We start from the raw sequence: 18,343 nt of genomic DNA, 5'->3' as shown, positions 1-18,343 counted from the left end.
TACGATTTAAATGAGATCAATTACATAAAAGCACTATCAAAATATGAAGTAAGATATATTTTCCTTTATGCACAATGGGAGATATACTTAATTTTCTGTTTCTTAAAGTTCGAAGGATTAAAGTACATAACATAATGGAAATAAAATTATAAAAACAATGTGTTATGCAATGATATCACAAGCCACATGTGTTTTCTTTTAAGAGTCATGTAGAATATGGGATCCTTGCTGCCAGATCTCTGTGTGATGACCATCGAAGCATCAGTGGCTTTTGAAGGAAACTTTGCCATCTCCCTCGCTGATCTGCACAAGAGAGAAATGAAATTTTCCTTTTGGAGGAGAGAGTTACATTTCTGATTCTGCATCTGCCAAACCTGCTCCTTCCTCGGTTTTCCCATCTCAATACACAGTAACTTCACCAACTGAAGCCCGAGAATCATGGGTTCCTGTCTTTTTCACACACTCTGCATCTAAGTCACCCACAAATTCTGGGCTATTGCAGTAATCTACAGTGTGTCCTCCACAAAGAGCCACAATGATGCTTTAAAATCAAATCATTCCTCTGCTCATAACCCTCTGATGGTTTCCTGTCTGACTCAGAATAAAAGCCAGAAAGTTGGTAATGGCCCATCTGGTCTGGCCTCCATGTTCCCCACCCCATCTCCTACCCCTCCTGGGGCTGCTCACTGCCCTGCGGCTACACCGCCCCCCTTGCTATTCCTGAACTGAACATGATTGTGCCTCAGGGCCTTTGCACCAGCGGTTCCCTCTACTTAGAAAGCTCTGTCCCTGGATATTGCCATGACTCACTCCATACCTCCTTCCATTCTTAACTCAAAGCCTTCCATGACTAAACTCCATACCTTCTTTCTTGTTTGCTTCCTTTATTAAACTTGTTTTTGGCTGCATTGGGTCTTCCTTGCTGCTCAGGGGTTTTCTCTAGTTGCAGTGAGCTGGGGCTACTCTCTATTTCCAGTTTGCAGACTTCCCATTATGGTGGGTTTTCTCGTTGAAGAACACAGACTCTAGGGCGTGTGGGCTTCAGTAGTTGTGGCACTCGGGCTTAGTTGCCTTGTGGTGGGTGGGATCCTCCTGAACCAAGGAGTGAACTCGTGTACCCTGCATTGGCAGGCAGATTCTGTGTCACTGGACCCCCACGGAAGCTCTTTCTCGCTTTCTTATTTGGCATAGCACCTCTTGCCATCAAGCATATTTTCTTAATATAATTTGTTTGTTTTCTTAGTTGCCTGACTCCTTCTTCCTCTCCCTGTCTTCCCTCTAACTGTTCCAAATAGAATGTAAGCTCCCTGGAGCAGGTGCTTTTGTTTTGCTCACTGAAATATCCTCAGCTGTTAGAAAGTACTTGGCGGAGAGGAGATACTCATTAATTACATGTGTGTTGGGGGCCCTCAAGACCACTCCCAGGTCTGTGATTTTCTAGAAGGACTGGCAGCTGTCACTCACAGCTAAGACTGCTTATGGTACATTCAGTAAGAGAAAAAACACAGGGGGTGAAGTTTAGGGAAACCAGATATGAGCTTCCCAGGGTTTGTTCCTAGTGGAGTCTCACAGAACACAATTCAACCAGCAGTGAGTCAACCAGCACACGCACAGTGCTATCTACCAGGAAACTTCATTAGAGACTCGGGGCCCAGGGTTTTTATTGTAAGTTGGTCACATAAGCAGAGGCTGTCCTGGTGGCGCAGTAATAAAGAATCCGCCTGCCAATTGAGGAGACTCAGGTTTGATCCCTGAGTTGGGAAGATCCCCTGGGGGAAGAGATGGCAGTCCACGCCAGTATTCTTGCCTGGGAAATTCCATTGAGAGAGGAGCCTGGCAGGCCCCAGTCTGTGGGATCGCAAAAGAGTTGGACACGACTTAGTGACTAAACAAGAGCAACACATAAGCACTCTCTGCCTGGCAGGTGCCAAAGACTTAGAACTTCCATCGTGGTCCATTGGTTAAGACTCTGTCCTTCCCATGTAGGGGAGTGGGTTTGATCCCTGGTTGAAGAACTAAGATCCCACATGCTGTGTGGCATAGCAAAAAAATTTAAAATCTCAGACTCCCCAAAGCAAAGCAGGTATGCAGCATAAGCCGTGTTTTACCCAGACAGCCTAGGTACCATGAATTATTCCTGTCAGTTCTAGTACTGGTGAGTTGTTGTTTAGTCACTGTTGTGTCCAACTCTTTGTGGCCCTATGGACTGTAGCCCACCAGGGTCCTCTGTCCATGGGATTTCCCAGGCAAGAATACTGGAGTGGGTCGCCATTTCCTTCTCCAGGAGATCTTCCCCACCCAGGGATTGAACCTGCATCTCCTTCATTGGCAGGCAGATTCTTTACCGCTGAGCCACTGGGGAAGCCCAGGACTGGTGAGAACCCTCCCGAAATCCAAATTCCCAGACCCCATGCAAGGGCTAGCCTTGCAAACTATCCTTTCTAAAGAGCAGTCTCAGGCCTGCCACATTAACTCTCCCTGAACAGTATGTTACAATGATCTGCCACTTTTTAACTGACCAAACATGGAGCACCTTTGAGCTCAAGAGCAAGATAATATCCATTAAAGAAAATAAAGTTTCTAGTTTTGCAAGTTGGAATCCCATTGAATAGATTGTGAGCTTATTTATATTTCTCAACACAGTTCACATATTTTTAAAGTAGCCTGGCATGGAAAGAAGATATGGTTAGAACTTCAAGCGTTGCTTGGATTCTATGCACTTAAAGATCTGTTTCTGAAGGGGATGAGAAGCAAGCTCTAGATGAAGTGAGCATCTATGAGATGATGCTTTAGTGAGTGTGTGCTTAGTCACTCAGTCGTGTCCGACTCTGTTTGACCCCACAGACTATAGCCTGCCAGGCTCCTCTGTCCATGGGATTCCCCAGGCAAGAATACTGGAGTGGGTTGCCATGCCCTCCTCCAGGGGATCTTCCTGAGCCAGGGATCCAGGGTCAGGAAGTGTAACATCTTTAGTGTATTATCTTTATTTTATTTTATTTTTGTTTTTTGAGTGCTCAATGCTTAGCAAAGTACCTAGCATAAATGAAGAGCTACATAAATATTTGCCTAGTGCATAAGTATACTACCATAAATATTTTAAATTGCTCTGTTTTATGGGCATGTAAATAAAATTCAACTCCTATTTGAGATAATTTGTGACAGATGCTAAATACAACTTGAAGACTGGTTATTATAGCTATTGTGATAAAACAGGTTAAAATATTTTTGTTGAATCTTATTTAGGTATGTTGGAATTGTAAATAAATAGTTGGCATGTATTGTTTTTGTTTCCTCGAGTTAAAAGGAGAGGGGGAAACACATGTGTGCGCACACTGCTGCTGCTGCTAAGTCATGTCAGTCATGTCCGACTCTGTGGGACCCCATAGATGGCAGCCCAACAGGCTCCTCTGTCCCTGGGATTCTCCAGGCAAGAACACTGGAGTGGGTTGCCATTTCCTTCTCCAATGCATGAAAGTGAAAAGTGAAAGTGAAGTCGCTCAGTCATGTCTGACTCTTCGCGACCCCATGGACTGCAGCCTACCAGGCTCCTCCATCCATGGGATTCTCCAGGCAAGAGTACCGGAGTGGGTTGCCATTGCCTTACACACACACCGTTAAAAACTGTCTGGAGTTGTATAAGGTTGGGGTAAGGAGACTTGCTTGAATCAGCCTTCTAAAATGTGAGACTTTCACAGTAATGGTGAGACCGTGGAGAGATTTCTCAGGACAGAATCCCCAAGGAAACTCAAGCCAAATCATTTTGCAAGTTGTAAAGACCAGTGACAGTAAGGCTGGTTTACTGTGATCCGAAATGAGACAAGTAGAGATTTAAATGTACTTCTAGTCTTTATTTGAATATTGTATCTTGTGGTTTATGAACTTTGTCCAATAAAGCTTCTTTTCATAAAAATTATATGTTTTGCCTGATAGATATTTCTAAAGCATTATTTAAGTGAACTCTGGTAATTAACTTTTAAATTCTGATGAAAATTAGCATGGTTTTATACATACATAGGCATATTGGTTTGGCCAAAACATTCATTTGGGTTTTTCTGTAAGATGTTACTGAAAAACTTGAACAACAGTTTCAGCCAACCCAATATATACTTCGGTGCCTATATACATACATGTGCATGTATGTATGTGTGTATTTTAACACACATTAAATGTTTACTTAATCCTACCTTGTTGAAAAATCCAAATATTATGACTGCAGAGAGTAAAACACTCTGTCCTGAGGGGTAACATTAACCCTTTCTCATGCAGGTAAACTCCACTCTGGTTCACAGTTGTGCCTTGTGGCTGACACAGTTATTAATATTTAATCTTCAAGAGTGAAAAGAAGACACAGTCTTGTGAAAAACATAATGCAAACATACAAAAATGTAATGTGAAGAAACACTTAAGAGTTCTGCAGTTTTTCATAGAGTGACTATCTCTGAAATATTATTGTGGAAGCTCTCCTATGCAAATATTGATTCAACAAGTAAAGGAAACTTGGAAAGTGTATTTCTAGATGTAAGACTTGAAAATGAATGCTGAACAGTTTTTCTAGGCTATAGCACAACTAGACATTCCTAGTTTTAGCACTGAGTCTGATCTTAGAGACCCAGACAGAATTTTCACCGTGCAGACTGGGTCCAGAGATTTAAAGCCGTTTGCCTAAGATCACACAACAAATTTGGGGGCCAGCAGAAGAACTCTTGGCTTCCACTCCTAGAATTTTCTCCAGGATATTCTACTGCTTCCTTTAGTCTCTATGGAAAGGAATTCAAACATTAATTATCTACTATGTATACAATAGCATAGGAAGTTCTAAATTAGTGTAGCTTTCATCAGAAAGTGAACTTATGCCTCTTACATAAGTGGGTTAGGCTTTCCTATGTGCTGCCATTTTTAGGTTGTACTCAAAGAGTAAACAGTTGGGGAAACTATATATTCCTTGGATTTACCATGGAAACTGGTACTCTCCAAATGTCCACTGAAACTCAGACGACGTGGATGTAAAGGCTGCCTTTTGGCAGAAGAATCCTGGAACTCTGGTGGGGGGATCTGTATTTTTCTCAAACAAATACCACTTTGTAACAGACTTCCTTCCCTCCTTACTTGGCTGACTTTCCTGAGTTAGCTGAAGCTGGTGACCCTCACATAAACAGCTGGTCCAGGCAACTTGAATTTAGAATGGTAGTTTTACTTTACTTGTGAATGCTATATTAAAGCCTAAAGGACGTTAGTGGCATATTCAATATATTCTTAAAAACTGGTTGCTTGTGCTTGGGGATTCTCAATGACTCCATAAGCAGAAACTGGCGGCCCCCTCTCTCTGGAGCAGACCAATGTGATGCAGCAGTTACCCAGTCAGAGCCATGCTCGGGCCTGCTGCAGGAGTGCTGTGTGTCCCCTGAGATGCGCCTGCAGTGATATTTCCCTCTCTCACCCCCTTGCATGTTCAGTGCCCCCCTACAGAGCAGTGAAAAACAGAATCTCTAGTCCACTCCATGCTGGGGACCTAATGGCTGGTGGCATTCAAAGTTTGCTTGTGTTTCCCTTGTACCTGGTGAGTATAAGTCCACTCTTTGAGCACAACCTTAGCAGCGTAGCAGAATGTGAACCTATTCCTAGCTTCACCTGTAAATGAGAAAATGAGTCTCCTTTTAAAAAATATCTATTTATTTATGTATTTGACTGTGCTGGGTCTTAGCTGTGGCTCGCAGGATCCTCTCTCTTCACTGAGGCATGTGGGATCTTCGGTTGCAGCATGTGGGATCCAGTTCCTTGACCAGGGATTGAACCTGTGCCCCTGCATTGGGAGTGCAGTGTGTTAGCCACTGGTTCACCAGGGAAATCCCAGAAAAGGACCCTTTCTTTAAAGAGGTTCAGTGTGTTTCAGAACAAACCTCTGGTTTCATGTTAGGATCAATCCCATTCCTCCTCCTACCCCATCAGCTCAGACTAGTACCTTTCCAACAAAAAATTGTTATAATCCAATCATGGAGAAGGAAATGGCAACCCACTCCGGTATTCTTGCTTGGAAACCCCATGGACAGAGGAGTCTGGTGGGCTACAGTCCATGGGGTCACAAAGAGTTGGACACGACTAAGCAATTCAGCAACAGTAAACAATACTTCATCAACTTGATGTTCATCTAGGAGCAGCAATAAGGCAGAAATTAGCATGAATTTTTTTTTGCTTCTTTAGGAAGAACGAGCACTGATTGAGGACACAATAGGAGTTTTCGCTCATTGGATTTCCTTACCACGATCCAAAGGAGTCAACAAAGTTCTTCTATCATTGCTGCTGCCACCCATAACCAGTGATTCCCAGTCTGCTGAAGGAAATGAATGCTTACAGATGCTGGAATAAACAGTGGTTGGAATGAGGAGGAAGCTCCTTGTCAGTGATTATCGCATCGATCTGTTTTCAATTTGCCAACAATAAACTCAGTCCTTGTTGGGGAAGACTGAACCATGTACTGTCTGCTATGGCAATTCACAAAACCTCTAGTTTGGGACACTCCCAGCATCCACCAGTTTAAATAGGATCACAATGTCATCAGATTCAGAGACCCAGGGCCACAAACAAAGGGAAATACTGAACACCAGAAAGATGCTAACCCCTAGGTAACATATTTGATGCTTTCAAACTGTGGTGCTGGGGAAGACTCTTGAGAGTCCCTTGGACAGCAAGGAGATCAAACCAGTCAATCCTAAACAAAATCAACCCTGAATATTCACTGGAAGGACTGTTGCTGAAGCTGAAGCTCCAATACTTTATTTAGCCACCTGATGTGAAGAGCCGACTCATTGGAAAAGCCTCTGATGCTGGGAAAGATTGAAAGTGAAAGGAGAAGGGCACAGAAGGATGAAATGGTTAGATAGTAACACCAACTCAATGGTCATGAATCTGAGCAAACTCCAGGAAATAGCGGAGGACAGAGGAACGAGGCATGCTGCAGTCCTTGGGATCACAGAGTCAGAGATGACTTAGTGACCGAACAACAACATAGGTAGCAAATCTACCGTGTGTTTCTCAGACATCTATAGCAGAGCATCTGTGGGGGTAAAGGCCAGACCGTCTAGTCTGTTATTTTCCATTTACAACACAAAATAAAAATAGAAGAGACCACACACTGTGTGTCTATGATCTGTATACTTGTACCACAACAAGTTTTGACTGTAGATACTATTTGGCATTTTAGGCCTGCCAAAAAAAGATGTTCTTCCACCGTTCCCTGGACTATAATGGAAAATATTTTCATGATGAAAACAAATGAATGGAAAAAATTTGTCTTTATACATCACATGTTTGCTTAAAACCAATGAGGAAATAAGATATCACCTAGAACTTACCTTGGAATGTTTTCCCCTTATTGCCTACTGTCTAACTACCTAACCATAGTGAAATATCTGACTCAGAAACTTCTGAGTGCCTAGATTTTTAAATGCTTAGTTTAAAAATCTTTATACTTTTTCTACATGTTAAATTTTAATCAGTCCTACTTTAGGATAAAGCTGTACATTTCAATAATATGTTAGACTAAAAGAAGGAGCAGTTCAGTTTTGACAAAACAGCATCAAGTCTCCTAACTTAGAAGGATGTTTATAAAAGGCAAGAGAGTCTGTGCTTTTAGTGCATGCGTGCTAAATTGTTTTAGCTGTGTTCGACTCTTTGCAACCCCGTGGACTATAGCCTGACAGGCTCCTCTGTCTACAGTTTCTCCAGGCAAGACTACTGGAGTGGGTTGCCATGCCATCCTCCATTGGATCTTCCCAACCCAGGGATCTAACCTGCATCTCCTGCATTGCAGGCAGATTTTTTACCGCTGAGCCATGGGGGAGGTCCTGTGCTTTTAGATGTTGTATTACTTGTTCTTGTCAAAGTCCTGCTTTCATTGTTTGAGTAAATTTTATTATACAAAACAACAGCATGTTCTCCAGTACATTATTCCTGATATGAAAATGCCCTTTTTTGATCTAATCTACATAGACACGTCCCTTTATGTGTCAGCCATACTGATATTCTCTTAAAGATCTCTGAGCATTAGAAAAAACAAAGTGGCTTCTTAGAATATGCTTGGAACATGTTATGGACTGAATGTTTATGTGCCTTCAAAATTCTTATTTTGAGACCTTAATCCCCATGGTATTAGGAGATGGGGATGGTATTAGGAGATGGGGCCTTTGGAAGGTGCTCAGGTCATGAGGTTGGAACCCTCATGAATGGGATTAGTGTCTGTAAGAGAGATGCCAGAGACGTTCCTGTGCCTTCTGCCATGTGAGGTTGCAGCGAAAAGATGCCTAGGAATCAGGATGTGAGCCTTCCTCACCAAACACTGGATCTGCCAGCACTTTGGTTTTTAGTTTTGAACTTCCCACCCTTCAGAATTGGGAGAAATTAATTTCTGAGCTTACAAGTTACCTAGTCTATGGAATTAATATTTTTGTTTTAGTACCCTGAAAAGACTAAGACAGCACAACAACATCATAAATCAACTCTTACTTCTTATTGTCTTAACTAACAAGTCTGAACCACAGCTTTGGCCATGACTTTTTCAATACTATATTTACTGTAAGATCTTTAACCTACCAGGCTTTGAAAACCTGTTCGTCTTTTGTTGGACAAGGTCTCATGTGTGAAGCAAGATTGTGCATTGGCTTTAATCCTTTGTAGGCTGACCTCATTCTCATACTTTAGATCAGATATTATTGTCAAACTGGGCTGAAAGATTAGTATTCATTATACTTTCATTTGGTCAAACTGATTTGATGTGGATGTTGCCCCTCTTAGGACTTCCCTGGTGGCTCAGACGGTAAAGAATCTACCTGCAATGCAGGAGACCTGGGTTCCATCCCTGTGCTGGGAAGATCCCCTGGAGAAGGGAATGACTACCCACACCAGCATTCTTGCCTGGAGAATTGCCTGGCCGGCTACAGTCCATGAGGTGACAAACAGTCAGACATGACTGAGAGATTTTCACTTTCACTTTGCGCCTCTTGAGGGTTCTGAGCAGTTTAAAAGAATCCAGTAAGCTACATGGGGCTTCCCTGGTGGCTCTGTCAGTAAAGAATTCACCTGCAATAATGCAGGAGACTGCCTGCAATGTGGGAGACCTGGGTTTGATCCCTGTCTTGGGAAGATTCCCAGGAGAAGGAAATGGCAACCCACTCCAGTATTCTTGCCTGGGAAATCCTATGGACAGAGGAGCCTGGTGGGCTACAGTTCATGGGGGAGCAAGAGTCAGACACTAATAAGATACATATGGGAAATAGAAGCGACTAAACCACCACCAATAAGATACAATAGAAGTGCACTGCTGCTTCAGAGAATTCTGTGCTGTATGCCTTTCATTCTCCTTTCATAATTACAAAGAAAAGTCAGACAATTACATTCAACAAGCCAGTAATGCAGACCCCATGGTCTACTTTCTTTGATTATCTGTAATGTAAGATCAGCTTAACCTCAATTAAAATAGTGCCCAAGATGAATTTGGGGAGGTAAAGTCCCTTAAATGTCATATATTTTAAGACATGTCAGCAAGGGTTACTACCACAGGCTTTTGGATCATGGCTGATCACAACAAAATTCAGACAGCTGCTATAGGCACTGGTCTTCATCCCTAGGGATGCTGAGGATAACCGGCCACTTCCAGAAGGTAGGAGTGAAGCATGAAACAGATTGTCTCTCAGAGGCTCTGGTAGGAAGCAACCTGTCAATACCTCAGACTCAGACTTGTAGCTTCCAGAATAGCAGAGAATAAATTCTTATTTTAAGCCACCCAGTTTGTGGTGTTTTGTTACAATCCAGTTGTTGTTTAGTTGCTCAGTTGTGTCCAACTCTTTGCGACCCCAAGCTCCTCTGTCCATGGATTTCCCAGGCAAGAATACTGGAGTGGGTTGCCATTTCTTCCTCCAGGGTCTCTTCCTGACCCAGGGATCGAACCTGCATCTCCTGCGTTGCAGGCAATTTCTTTACCACTGAGTGTAGCTGCAGGAAATGAATATTCCCTGCCATACAGCAAGGGAGTAACCACATTCAGCTTGCTCCCTTTCTTTCATGGGAGCAGCCGTATTGCTTTGTTATTTAAGGATTGCAGAGTGGAGCTTGGGTTGTCAAATCTATGTTGGCATGTAGTCCTACCCCAAGGCTACAGCCACAGTGCTTGCTCCATGCCTGGCTCTGTCTGAGGGTTCTATGTGTTATTTAAGACAACAAGCCTGTGAGACAGCCCGGATCTCACAGAACAGGAAACTGGGCTTCAGATTCAGTAACTTACTCTGGTCACAGAGCTCATAGATGGAGAAGCTTGGGACAGGCCCTCTGACTCAGCACTTCCGAAGAAGACTGCCATCACCTTAGCAATCCTGTTGGAATATTTGATGGTGTGTCACACAGAGACACAGGGAGGTGGTTTCTGAGGGTAGCAGGTGGCAATGTTTTCCTTACATGTTTGAATTTAAACCAATTACCCTTAAAAACATTTTCTTTGACTTAATTTTTTAGGGAATTGCAGAGAAAATGGAAAGGTAATAAAGGAAACTAGTTGTTAAATTCAGTAAAAAAAAAAAAAAAAAAAAGAATAAAGAGGAGACAGAGAGTAGTGGTGATATTTTTGCATATCTTTTTTCTGGTGACATTTTAAATGACACATTACATTTTCTGTGAAATGTAAATGATTTAGCTGGAGCACTTAAAAGTAATGAGCCAAGAGGCTCCCTTGTCAGTGAATGCATGCAAAACAAGTAAGTCTAAAACTACATTGAACATTTTGGGGGGCTCTGTGCTTTTGCTGTAGTGAAATGCTCTGGTACTGCTCAGGGAACTCCTAGCTTGGCCTTAAAGAGCCATCAACTTGACTCATGCTAAAACATAGGCTTTTGACCCTTGCAGGATGGCCAGTGAAGCCAAGAAGTAGAAGCCATGTGTATAGATATAAAGATTGTACACCTGTGGGCTTGTCTAAGCAGCAGCCAGCCCTGAACAGTGAGAAGCAGAACAGTGTGTCTGAGTGGCCCTGCACATGCTGGGAGACCCCCTGCATATTTAATCAGGCATGCACTTATACATGGATGTGCATAAGTAGATCCTCCATGTAGGGAAAAGCAAACCACAGCTGTAAGCAAGACTTGCGCCCACCACTGGTATCAGCTTGGTGATTTTCCTGTTCATGCTAATAGCCCTGAGATCATGCCTCCTGCCTTCTTACCCAGTTCTTCAAAGTTTGGTTGTGGTCTTTACTCAGTCACTTTGCCTCTTACCTGAAGCTGCCACAAGGCTGTGGAAGATCCTCTGGGACTTTTCTGAGGTCTTAAATGACCTCCAAAATTTGTATAAATCAGCCTCATCTTTTTTTCCCTACAAGAATAATGAAAAAAGCCTTAACAAAATTATTTCTCATCTATTTCAAAATCAATAGTTGATGTGCAGGACATTCTAGATCCAGTTGGCATGGACCTCACAGATTACTGAGAAATGTTCTAAGCACGTATTACAAATTTAGGAGGGTTTGTCAACCCCTTAATGGTATCGCGTGTGTCAGTTAATCTTCTCAACTGAAATAAAATAAATAAGCCTATTTATACCAAAGGCCAGATTGTTCATTTTTTTTTTTTTTTTACTATTTTGTGATACTAGCCTCATCTAGTTTTGATGGTAAATTGGATGTGGTTGGGGCTTATCATTTAAGTGTCTCTGAAAGTGGCATAGAAACAGCTCACAATGACATGTTTGTGTCTTTGAGGATGGTCAAGATAATTTCACAGGTCTCAGTTCACTGGGACCAAGACAATCTTTCCCCAGAATCTTTGTAGTCATATCTCCTGGCTGGTTGGTGGACTTCCTGGGTGACTCAGTGGTAAAGAATCTGACTGCCAAAGCAGGAGACACAGGTTCAATTCCTGACCCAGGAAGATCCCCTAGAGTAGGAAATGGGAACCTGCTCCAGTATTCTTGCCTGGAAAACTGCATGGACAGAAGAGCCTGGCAGATCAGTTGGGCTAGTCCATGGGGTTGCAAAGAGTTGGAGAAGACAGCACACATGCGCTCCTGGCCCGTAAGGCTGTGTTGGTGAGAGTCCACTCTTGGCCTGGCAGTCCACACTTTTGCATAGAAAAGACTTGGAATAGAAGTGATGCTGATGATAACAGCATGTGCCTCCAGGTGTTGGAAGGCATCAGCTAAAAAAGAATCGAAACCTTCTGGGCTGAGCTCCAGAGTTCTTTGAAAGGTAGCCCTCTTGATCATCATACATGAAAGTGCCTCAGGCTGCTAACAGTTGGTTTTGTTGCAACTGATGATATCTGCTAATAGAGATTTAGGTGGAAGGCTGACTGGATTCTCTTGTGACACCAAGGTAAGGTGCCTAAACCTATTTACAGTTGTTTTGTCAATAGTACCTTAAATTTGTGTGTGTGTGTGTGTGGGGGTGATCACCTGCCCCTCCCCTGGATTCGTTAAGCACACGAAATGTTCTTCTGCCAACCCTAAGAGCCTTCAGCTCCCACTCAAGTTGGTAAGTCCTTAAGACAAATAAGGGTCATTCTCCTTCTAACTCTACACCTTAAACTTAATGCGATCACAAGAAATGTCATTTTAAAGATCTTGGAAATTGATGAAGTCTTTCCATCTTTTTTGTTTTAGGACCATACGACACTGTATTTGACTGAACAGATTCTTTGTATGGCTTTGTCTGACTTTAAAATTACAACTTATAAGGTCATTCTACTAATAATTCCCTTGAGTCAGAAACATCCTCTAACTCAGGGGTCCCCAGCCTCTGGGATCTAGTGCCTGGTGATCTGAGGTGGAGCTGACATAACAAAAATAGAAATAAAGTGCACAATAAATGTAATGAGCTTGAATTATCCTGAAAACATCCCTACCACCCCACTCCATGAAAAAATTGTCTTTCTGGAGACCGGTTCCTGGTGTCCAAAAGGTTGGGGACCATTGCATCTGATGTGTTTACATTTACTAGTTTCTGTTTCTTTCATTGATGCAGTAAGTAATACCAATATGATTAAACAACACTCAATAGGAATATTGACTTCCCTGGTGGCTCAGATGGTAAAGAAACTGCCTGCATTACAGCAGACCTGGTTTCGATCCCTGGGTCAGAAAGATCCCCTAGAGGAGGGCATGGCAACCCACTCCAGTATTCTTGCCTGGAGAACCCCATGGACAGAGGAGCCTGGCAGGCTAGTCCATAGGGTCTCAAAGAGTCAAACACGACTGAGTGACTAAACATGATGATGAATAGGAATATTAGTTTGAGTAATATGAATCTGTTAAGGTCACAGACGATAATTTCACATGGTTTAATCAAGTTCATTTATTCTACAAGGTGAAAAAAACTTTTTTAATTGTATGGTTAAGGTCAGTTTTTTTCCCAGCCTCAGAATACATATAAAGGTGTCTACCTTTGCCTGAAAGCAAAGGAAATGCAATTTTTTTTTTTTTTTTTTAGGGCCATCCACACCCAGACCCTTTAGATCCAAGGTCAAATTGTGAAATGGACAAAAATGATTCTTCCTGATGGCCAGGGTCACTTAAAGTCCAGCACTCCTCTGATCTTGTGTTGAGTGTTTGACCTCAGCCTTGCCCGGACACACAGACCTTTGGCCTACCTTGGACTGGCGTTATCGATATCCACTAGACAGTTCTGTGGGTGATTTTCCATTCACATCAGCTGCTTCTCATATCTGCCCTGTTGAGGGACTTTGCTCTGTGTTTATGAAATTGATTGAGACACAAATTCAGAAAATCCTGGAAGGAAAACCTTAATTCTATTCAACAAAGTTCTGGTCCCAGGTTCTAGTCAGCCATATAAAGAGAACAATTCCTATACTAATCTGGACAATTGCTTCTGTTTGCCCAACGTATCTGGCCAGCGTTCATCTGGTGCCTGTGAATTGCCTCACGGTGGAAGCCTCTGCGCGAGCCTAAAGCCACAGAAGTCAGTTAAAATGGCCACAGAAGGTTCTGCTAAGTCTGCACAGGCCTCTCTATGACAGGTCCTGGCTCACTCCTCCGGTTCCTCCTCAAAAGGCTCTGGGAGGGCCCCCGGAGGCGGCCTCGCTTGATCAGTCATGGCTACTAGGCTTCTGCTCATGACATTGCCGCCATGGTTGCAGGTGACCTTGGATCCTAGTGACCAAGCCAGCAGACCCAGAACTGGCCTCTGCCTATTCCCAGGGTGCCAAGATCTGATATGGTTACAAAGTTGTGACATCTCTGTCACACTACTCTCACTCAGATTCCTTCAGGAGTGGCTCGCTCCTCAGTCCCTGCTGCAAATGCAGAAAGAAACTCGAGGTAGGTATCAGTGTGCGGGATAGGAATACAGTATAGTAAGTACTTCAGAAATAACAACGACACAAGGAGAACAGCAGTAACCCTCCCCTTCCCCCATCACAAAGGGACTGAATAGTTTCCGAAATCAATGGACCTAGTTTATTCATGAGAACTACACTCCCCCTCCCCCAACACACAGAATTGCTTTTGTTTCTTCAGTTTAGGGAAGAATTTTAAATAAAGGAAAACTTTATTGTAATAGTCTACACTTGCCCCTGGAACTTTCCAGTTCTTATTTTAGAAAATTTGCCATTTCCAAAAGCAAGTGCAACGGAGACTAACATTAATTTCCTAATCACTTTCCATTTAAGGGAATTTTGAGCTCTCTACCAGCAAGTTATTATGTATAATAAGAAGACACACTGTTTATAATGTATTTTCCACTGAAAAGCTCAGTGTACAGACATGATCTCATTCGGTTTTGTAACAGTCTACAAGATAAGACTGAAACAGACTCTGTTTCTTTTTGAGATATTTAGGTAACAGATAATGAAGTAATCAAATTGACACCCCCACACCGAATCACTCTATTGCCTACATAATGGAAACAAGAATCTTCATTTTGACTCCAAACTTCTTAGTTTACATTGGCTAACCAAATTTGCAAGTGGCTGAACATCAAACTACCACGGCAGCCAACTTAAATTACAATAATTCAGTGTAAATAAAGGGGCCATGAGTAATATGTGTGGAGCAGCAAACATTTGTACTCGGTTTGAAAACATCACCATATTATGTTGAGTACAGGATATATAGAAAAGCAACATTGACATTATAAATTAATTCTTTATCACGTAAGAGGGAGGTCTCCGAGCCACTGCCACGAGGGTTGGAGCTCTCTCCCCTTTGTATCTAATAATGGGTTGGTGTTTCGCTAAGTACTTTCTGAGCATCTACTACAGACTATGGGGCTTCCCTGGTGGCTCAGCAGTAAAGAATCTGCCTGCAATGCCGAAGATGCAGGAGACTCAGGTTCCATCCTTGGGTTGGGAAGATCCCCTGGAGAAGGAAATGACAATCCACTACAGTATACCTGCCTGAAAAATCCCATAGACAGAGGAGCCTCATGGGCTACAGTCTGTGGGGTCGCAAAGAGTTGGCCTCGACTGAGCACTCACCATCAGAGGTCTGCTACAGACTATAGTCCTATCTTGGGCTACACCTGAATACAGTGCTCATACTAAGCATCACGGTTGTACAACAGAAGTGAGGACTCCTTCTAGGTTTACAGATTAACTAGATGACACCCCAGAGTCACGGGAGTGTTCAAAGGGCTTCTCCACGTGCATATGCGGCCCCTGTCTGTGTATAGATTAAGCTCTGAATGTAGCTGACCTGCAGTGTTCGTTGAACCCTCTGATAGTAGAGCCTGGTGGGTATGGGCACCGATTCTGATAGGCTGCCTGGGTTCAGATTCCAGCTCCACCGGCTCCCAGATACAAGGCTTTGAGCGAGTTACTTCATTTCAGGTTTCTCGTCTGCAAAATGGGGAGAGTAATGCCTACCTGAGAGGATGAATGTGAGTTATTAAGTACAAAGCAGTTAGAATGACGCCCTGTACAGAGTAAGTGCTGTGTATGTGTTAGCCATACTCTAGTGATTGTTATTATTACTACTACTATTTATCGTTTGGGACAAAGGGCAGTTTCAATAGCAAGTTAAGTTATTCTCTCAGATGACGCAATGCAAGGACGGTCTGGAGTGAACAAGTTGAGAGAGACCGGGCAAGATTGAAAAGCAGACAGTAAAGGTATGTGGCAAACAGAGTGATGAAAATAGCAGAGGAGTGTTCTGAGTTCCTCAAGGCAAAGAAAACGAAGGACGAATTTTTTAAAACTGAAAATTTCAACTAAAGCTGACTGGGGTTTCTACATGAGAGGGTCCTGGTTTAAAAAAATAAAAGGTACATATATAGATGAAAAGTGAAAGTGAAGTCGCTCAGTCGTGTCCGACTCTTTGCGACCCCATGGACTGTAGCCTACCAGGCTCCTCTGTCTGTGGAATTTTCCAGGCAAGTGTACTGGAGTGGGTTGCCATTTCCTTCTCCAGGGGATCTTCCTGACCCAAGGATCGAACCTGGGTCTCCTGCATTGCAGGCAGACGCTTTACCTAATCTGAGCCACCAGGGAAGCTTTAGAGGTGGCTCAGTGGTAAAGAACCCGCCTGCCAATGCAGGAGACGCAGAAGACTCGGGTTCAATCCCCGGGTCGGGAAGATCCCCTGAAGGAGGACATGGCATCCCACTCCAGTATTCTCACTGGGATAATCTCATGGAGAGAGGCGCCTGACGGGCTACAGTCCATGGGGTCACAGAGTCGGGCACTGAAGCACACACACATACACAGTATAGATAGTTGTGTTTTGCAGTAAGAAGGCCTTCAAATAGCTGAATTACCTTAGACGAGTCATTAAAATGCTATGTTTATTTTTCCTCATGGGCACAATGGAAGGTTTCTATATACTTGAAGCATTACAGCTGATAAGAGAAGCTTGGAGATATTTCACACAAAAAACACTTAATACAATTTGAGGCATGTATGAATACATAAATTCGTCTATACTCAGATTTGAGGAGGAACAACCTTCTGGAGGGTTCTGTGTCTACTTTATATTTCATTTTAGCATACCCATGTGAAATAACTACATGTTGTTAAGATGGTGGCCATACAAAGATGACACTGACAAAATCCATACCTTAAGGAATTCACAGTCCAGAAGGATCGAGAAAGGGCGACTGTCAAACAAAAAACTCACTTCTATTTGGTTCTCCTTGAGGCAAGGTGTGGAGGGCTGGTTGGAATGGAAGGAACAGGATATAGATAAGCCCTATCAAGTTAGCACTTGACTGTGCACCTTAGGTAAATAAATACTCTGATTTGACTCAGTCTATCAACTCAGTTCACAACAAACCGTGGAAAATTCTTAAAGAGATGGGAATACCAGACCACCTTACCTGCTTCCTGAGAAATCTGTATGCAGGTCAAGAAGCAACAGTTAAGAACTGGACATGGAACAACAGACTGGTTCCAAATTGGGAAAGGAGTACATCAAGGCTGTGTATTGTCACCCTGCTTATTTAACTTATATGCAGAGTAAGTACATCATGCGAAATGCTGGGCTAGATGAAGCACAAGCCGGAATCAAGATTGCCGGGAGAAATATCAATAACCTCAAATATGTAGATGACACTACCCTGATGGCAGAAAGTGAAGAAGAATTAAAGAGCCTCTTGATGAAAGTGAAAAAAGAGAGTGAAAAAGCTGGTTTAAAACTCAACATTCAGAAAACTAAGATAATGGCATCTGGTCCCATTGCTTCATGGCAAATAGATGGGGAAACAATGGCAACAGTGACATGCTTTATTTTTTGGGGCTCCAAAATCACTGCAGATGGTGACTGCAGCCATGAAATTAAAAGACGCTTGCTCCTTGGAAGAAAAGCTATGACCAACCTAGATAGCATATTAAAAAGCAGAGACATTACTTTACCAACAAAGGTCCATCTAGTCAAAGCTATGGTTTTTCCAGTAGTTATGTATGGATGTAAGAGTTGGACTATAAAGAAAGCCAAGTGCCAAAGAATTGATGTTTTTGAACTGCAGTGTTGGAGGAGACTCTTGAGACTCCCCTGGACTGCAAGGAGATCCAACCAGTCAATCCTGAAGGAAATCAGTCCAGAATATTCATTGGAAGGACTGATGCTGATGCTGAAATTCCAACACTTTGGCCATCTGATGTGAAGAACTGACTCCTTGGAAAAGACCCTGATGCTGGGAAAGATTGAAGGCAGGGGGAGAAGGGGATGACAGAGGATGAGATTGTTGGATGGCATCACCAAGTCAATGGACTTGAGTTTGAGCAAGCTCCGGGAGTTGGCGATGGACAGGGAAGCCTGGCACGCTGCAGTCCATAGGGTTGCAAAGAGTCGGACACAACTGAAGGACTAAACTGAAACTGAACTGATCAACATGGCAATCACTGGGCTTGTCACTGAC

This window comes from Cervus canadensis, chromosome 28 (assembly GCF_019320065.1).
Source record: "Cervus canadensis isolate Bull #8, Minnesota chromosome 28, ASM1932006v1, whole genome shotgun sequence".
NCBI lineage: Eukaryota > Metazoa > Chordata > Mammalia > Artiodactyla > Cervidae > Cervus > Cervus canadensis.
The sequence above is the reverse complement of the archived record's forward strand: the minus strand, read 5'-3'. Positions refer to the sequence as shown.